The sequence below is a fragment of the Haliotis rufescens genome, unplaced genomic scaffold (genome assembly GCF_023055435.1).
Source record: "Haliotis rufescens isolate VD_foot unplaced genomic scaffold, xgHalRufe1.0.p SCAF_18, whole genome shotgun sequence".
Taxonomy (NCBI): Eukaryota; Metazoa; Mollusca; class Gastropoda; order Lepetellida; family Haliotidae; genus Haliotis; species Haliotis rufescens.
In genome coordinates this window covers 27,602,256-27,609,244 of record NW_025963868.1, presented here as the reverse complement: position 1 = coordinate 27,609,244, position 6,989 = coordinate 27,602,256, and the positions used below count along the sequence as shown (strand labels likewise).

General features: G+C 36.7%; 1 long non-coding RNA gene across 1 annotated transcript; it reads left to right on the top strand.

Annotated features, from left to right (window-relative positions):
• The first annotated feature begins 2,444 nt into the window (after positions 1-2,444).
• LOC124148900 lies at positions 2,445-3,125 on the top strand. The gene is made up of 3 exons (XR_006863025.2): positions 2,445-2,503; positions 2,792-2,854; positions 3,053-3,125. It is a non-coding gene; the product is annotated as an uncharacterized LOC124148900 (long non-coding RNA).
• Positions 3,126-6,989: the final 3,864 nt, after the last annotated feature.

The window sequence follows — 6,989 nt, the reverse complement described above, 5'->3', positions numbered from 1 at the left end:
TGGTCTCTTTTATTTCCAGTTCAGTAGGTAAATCGGGGCTGGGAATTGACTGTTTGACCGCTATTGAGCGATATCTGTTCATCGATATAACCTGAAACTTAAGTTAAACTTCAGAAGAAGAGCATAATTGGTGCCCATGGGGATGCCAAAAGATGTCTCATCCCCAGATTTCACATGCTGTCCAGTATTTCACATGATGTTATCTCGGTGCACATGCGATGACATTTACTTTCATGTTTGACAATTGGTTCTGAACCTTTGACGATATGTACCTATATCTGTGAGCATTTCGTTTCATTGATGAAATTATTCAGATGAAAATATATAATTTGTTCAGATTTACATTAACTTTGTTTGTAGACATGAAACCATTTCAATCATTAATTAAGTCCATAGCTTTTCAGCACATCAGAATAATGGTTTCTCCCACTCACTAAGTGCAGCTAAATAGCCTGGTCATCACATCATGTACATCCCTTCTTAATATCAACAAACAGTCCCTCCCACCCTCACCCCAGAAGACACACAAATCACAACTACAAATCGTCATTGAGTTTACACAAAACGCATTGCTTAGTGATGGACATAAATTCGTTTTGAGATTCATACATTTAGTATTTCGTGTTGGATACATTTATCTAGGTATCCACACAAAATTGGCTTACTTTCATGTAACTGCTCCTTGCATTCCGCTAACCTTGTTAGAAAGGTCGTGAAAACTAGGGTCTCACGGTAAACTGGCAGATGTTAAGTCGCTGTACATTATATCACCCAGAGAACTCGCTTGTCAAATTTAGGTTTTCTAAAAACAAAGTTTCAATCCATTTGAATTTCTTGTTATATCTACAGTTATATAGTTTATTTTTTTCATTAAATTTCAAAAAAGCATTGTCTGACAAAGTTTATAATTGTAAATGAAATGCATACATGTTTTTCAAAAGCACTGGCAACAGCCACACATCAGAGAGCCTATACATATATATATATATATATATATATATATATATATATATATATAAGAAATATAAAATACGTGGATCACATCTCTCGCAATCTCTCTCCAGCCTGAGATTTTCATTACATCTGGTATAACTGTCGACAAAGTGACGTCATACCGGAAGTAATCTCTCGGCTCCAGGATACGGTTGGTGCAACGCGGGGAAATTGCATTCCACCAGTGACAGAAGTTATAGTACGTCGTGTTACGGCTATGTAGGAATAAACAATGCATTTAGATAGAAACGATGCTATTTTGTAGCCATACAGGGCGAATTTAAGCCATAATGCCACAAGAAGTAGTTTGGTGGAACAGACTCGTGAATAAAGGTGACGTCACACGAACTATCACGTTGCCAAATCGAAATAGGGTGCCGTTTCAGAAAAGCCTCTTAGCGCTACGACCTCCTAAGAGGTTTACGACCCTCTTTAGGATCTCCTTACGACCGTTTCACGTAAGCATCTTAACAGCATCGTAAAGTCAATCTTACACTAGGATGTCGCAAGACCTTACGACATCGTATTTAACATAGCAACGGGACACGGAAGTGAAAGGGCACCTGTCAATTTGATGGGCTGATGATCGATCGGTATCCTTTTTCACATTGAGACAGTTCCCGATCCAGAGATTTAAAAGGTAAGCATGACCTGAAAGCATACTACTATTCAGAAATTGGTCGTAATCATATATTCACAGAATAAAAGATCAATATTCGGGCGATTATTTGAAGACAATTCAAGTGTAATCTCTTTAACTCTTCTTCCTTGAAAATAAGAATGAAGCATGATTAGAGTTACTCCCCCTTTCGGCAAAGCGAGAAAATGTAGCATATTATGGACGCATCAACCAATAGCAAAAAGCGGAAAAGAAATTTTGGACCCGGCGAAATTGAAGTACTCTTAGCCGGCGTGGAAGCGAATATTGACACACTAAATTCGTCATTCACGAATTCTGTCACAAATGCCTCTAAGAAGAAAATATGGTCAGACATCACACAAAACTAAGTCCTAATTCTCGTGAGACGTTGACAATTGAGTGTACATAAAGCGTCCCTAAAATGTAAATATCAATGCCAATAATTGAAAAAGTTTTATGTAATAAAACATTATTTCACAAATAATGAAATAGAATAAGAATCAAAGAATTGTTTGTCAAAAAAGGCAAATTTAACTGTTTTAGAATCAATGCAAGTGGCACTGCAGCAAGAAACGAGGAGAAGATACGAAAAATGGCAGCGGTTTTAAGGCAGAAAGTGGAAGGAGGGAAAACCAAAGAAAAACCGGTGGGGGGGGGCACCCCTTGATGAATTCTCCTCAATGGAAAAAAGGGTAAATAAAATATTTCAGTGATACACTTTTTTCAGTACACAATGATATGTACTATCATTAAATCACACAAAAGACATAATTTTCTTAGAAATAAATAATCATTTGCTTTTATTCTAGATCCTACAGTTGATTTCTCGATGTGCAGTGGAGGGGATTCCTGGAGGCATTGAATCACCAGGTAATATTGTATATTCAAATGGAAATTGATTTTTCCTGATATCTCACCCAGATCTTCACGGGTCCCCTGATATGTGCATTCACAAGTATCACATTTTTAACATTTACCTAAAGAAACAAAATATTTATTTTTATACAATACATAGGAATTACAAATCATATTACTGAGCTAAAGTCAATGTGGTTGAAGAAGAAAAAAATATTAACTGAATATAAATGTGTTTTCTTCAAATATTTGACACATATTAATACTATTTCCAATCAATAATATATCCTGCAATTGTTTCAGTTCCAGATTTAAGGGAGGAATCCAACTGTACTTTTGGCTCAGGGACACAGGCCGAAGAAATAGGTAAAATAAATCATTCACCTGAAAATTTTAAATTTTCACTTGATACTTTTTCATTTACACAGTGGAATAAAGTTAACTATAGCTTTTCTTCACTGAACATACTGAAAACATAATAAATAAAGCATGTTGCTTAAATGTATATTATCTCTGTTGCATTATTTACATCCTGAATTAATAACAATTGAATCTCTATTTCAGAAGTAGATATGTGTTTTGGCATGGCTGTTGATGCCTTCGAAAATGACAGCCAAACTGCCCTAACACCAAACTCAGGTAAAAATTATAAATAATAAAAAACCTTAAAAAGAACTTGTTGTTTATTCTAGATGTACACATTAACATGAAACTAACATAGAAATTAGTGACAATAAATGTCAGAGCTCTGTCAAGTAGGAAATTGAAAGAATGGGGTAGGAGTGAGCTCAGATTCCTATAAATGTTTCCATGACTAAACTTTTTAGAACAAACAAATTTAATATTATTAACGAAATATTCCTATGCTTACATCAATCCAGACATCCTCACTATATTTTAATATGTACTGAATTACATGTAAGCCCCTCCAATATATCTTACAGAGGCACAGAGCTGTCTTCCGGAACCAGCTTGTAAATACACTTAAGTTTCCATATTTCTGAAGAAACTTATAATCACATGTATTACATTATGTTTTTTTTATTGTAATACATCAATTGTTAAATGGCTAAGCGATTACTGTTATCCCAACTATTAATCAGTTCATAGACCATTTACCAGTCATGTTAAAATGCGAAAATATTCATTCACAGTAATCAGTAACAGGAAGTTGTTATTTGTGAACAGCCCTCTCTTTCAGTCATCCTTTCAATGTAAATACACATAATGTATAATTATGTTACAGCAGCATCAAACAATCAAGCTACCCCATCCCATAGAGCTACTGGTGGAAATATAAGGAAGAGATTATCACAATCAGTTCAAGGTAAATAATAACATTAACCTTCACTTAACAATTATAATTTTGAATAATTCTTTAAATTTTGATATAAAATATCCTTAAGACATAGCTTTATGGTGTCCAAGAGTGCATGACCCAATTAACAAAGTTGTCACACTGAATGGAATAAATAATCTTTGTTTGTCAGATAAAGGGGATGACTACATGAAGACGCTGTCCGGGTATGGAGACAGGAAAGGGCAGCTCCTTGAGGGCATTCTGTGTGAGCTTAGGTGGGATTCAGCAGGAGAGGCCCAACCTGGAAAGAGAAAAATTTCAGTTCCTGCAAACCATGGACAGTAACAGCTTGCTGTCTTCAATCATAAAGTTTTAACTATATGAACCTTAATCATTATTGAAATAAAAGCAGCTTAATCATTCTACATAGATCGTGTGTTTTTTGTCATACTTGAAAATCTAGACTGGATGAGAAGTCTCCTGATTTGATTTCCATCATCACTAGGGGCCTGCTGATGAGCTGTGTGGTTCTCATCACCTCCTATACCAGTGTCAGGTGTGTCGTGGGGAACTGGAAGTCTCAGGCTTACTGCAAGGTTGTGAAGCTGCATGCATGCAGTGATGACAGGTATGCATTTTTCGGGTTCAAATAACAGGCACCCCGAGGATTTGTGCAAGCACCTGTAAAATAAGTTGTGTCTCAGAATCTGACATCACTGGCTACATTAGTAATTACTGTAAATTAACATTAGTCATTCAAGAATACTTTCTTATAGAACCCCAAAAGAACATGTATATACTTACCTAAATCTTGATTTGACACTCCAAAGGCCCTCTCTATGGTGTTGCGGGTACCAATGTGGGCCCTATTGTACCTCTCCTCACTGGAGTTGGCTGGGTCAGTACTGGGGTCAGTACTGGGGTCAGTAGATGCGGTTTACATGCATATCTGTAACTGCATGATGTATAATTTATTTTCAGAGCATATTTAATTTGTATATAACAAACCTATTCAGAACCATTGTTTTACTTCTTACATGTCAATGTAAACATATACAGGGGAATGATAGTAATTATTTAACATCTTTATTTTTTTTCCTGTTTTCTCTTGCAGTCACCACTCACATATGTTTTACAAATAATTCAATTCGATCAACTATATAAGTAAAATGGTTGATTGAAAAGGTTTCAGAGTGAGATAATATGTAAGGAATTAGATTTATGGATTGCTTACTTTGATACAGACAAGTCATTATCGATATATAGGCAAAGGAACTCATGTTGAATTTCAACAATGTTTCTACCCTGAATCACCAAGCAGCCATCCATCTGGTTTTTCTTCCTCCAAAGCTCTCTTAAGTGAACAGTTGTTGTAGATGTGAGCATCATGGGTTGCCCCTGGCCACAAGACAACAACATTGGTGAAACTGGAAAACAAATTTAACAATTATCCCTAGCTACTGTTTGCTTATAATAAGGTCTATCGAGATAAGAAATCTCTTCCTTAGTTACTATTTTAAAAAAACCATATTATTCATGTTAATTAATTATTATTGAAAAAAAATAATTCAGAATTAGTATATACATTATTCCAAAGTTCATAAGGTATGGATGACATTCTGTAGTTAAACTCTACTATCGAGCGCCGCCAATTATTACTTCATAAAGTCTTGGCAAGTTTATGAACAACATTTCCGGTAAAGGGGTCAAGGACGTGTTATTTATAGTTACCGAAGTTTCGCGTGGCCCACTGCCTGAACATTGACAGCGTGGTAACCTTTTCGTGATAGGCGACCTCGTCTAATTTAGGCCTCTGTATAGGGATGAGAATGCAGTCAATACATCCAAGAACCTTTGGGAAACCACAGATTTGGTGGAATTCTTCCATAAGTTGTCTGTGCTTGGCCAGTGCTGGAAAATGTATCAGTCGGACGGTACAGAGAATGGCGGACGTGGTATCGACAAGTACTCTGGAAACGCTTGACTTGCTAACTCCGTGAATGTCGCCGATCTCACTGTAAAGGCCCCCTTTTAGCAAAGTATCTCAAGGTACACAACACTTGGACCTCTGTAGATAGTGCACGTGAACGCTGAGTCGGTCGAGACAGCTGTTCATCAACTCGATTCACCAGTTCAATGATGACATGTCTCGGGAATCGATATCGCGAAATCAAATCAATATCATCCAAAACATCTTATGCCGACTTCTGTCCCTGAAAACACGTTCTCTCCTGATACCATTTCTGTTAATAATTTTTAAAAGGAATGCATGTGTCGCCATGATCGTTTGAATTTGCGAGGTCGTAACTACATTAGGAGAGCCCTAGGGCTGTCGTAGATTTAGGGTGATTTTACGACGTAGTGTAAACTAAGAGGTCTTTGTGAAACGGCCTTAAAAGTTTTGACATGGTTTACGAGGTCGTAGCGCTAAGAGGCTTTTGTAAAACGGCACCAAGGTGATTTAGAACGTATTCACATTTTGTTTTTGCACATTAAACAAACAGTCAGTAAGATCAGTGGCGATATACGGTAATTTATGTAGCAAAAACGTATACCTTTATGGTTGTATGCTGTATCACATACAACATGTACAATATGTTTTATCATAGCTTCAAATAGAGGAAATACAGTAGTTTGATATAGTATGTTTTGGGCAATCTAGGCCGCAACCCTGACTGCTTCGATGATGACATTTAAAGATTTAATGAAGGCATAGCTTTTGCATACAAATGAAATGTTTTTGAAACTGTTTTTCCTCATTGAAACAACCGGAAAATGTAAGTAAAATATAACATTTAAAAGATTGGTTGGAAAAACCGTATTCATGACATGTTGTTTACAAACCTTTTTGTGATCGATATTTGTTGCCATCTCCATCAACCACCATCGTAAGGATTTGGCAGAAGAGGATTTGAAAGTCCATCACTCAGAAAACACTCGTCCATTCGAAAAGCCACGAAACAATGTCCCGACGTCATTGAAGTTAAACTTGATGAAATTCTTTTCAGAACAGGCACAAATAAGAAAATTATACACGACCCACTATTTCTTGGCCTCAGCTACCATCAATAACGCGTATGCCCCCTGTTAGAATCGATAGAGGCCTGACATCTGCCCATGGAAGAGACGAGTGTGTGAATCACATCCTGGGGAATGGCAGCCCACTCGGCCTGCAACGCAAAAGCCAACTGCTGCAACGTC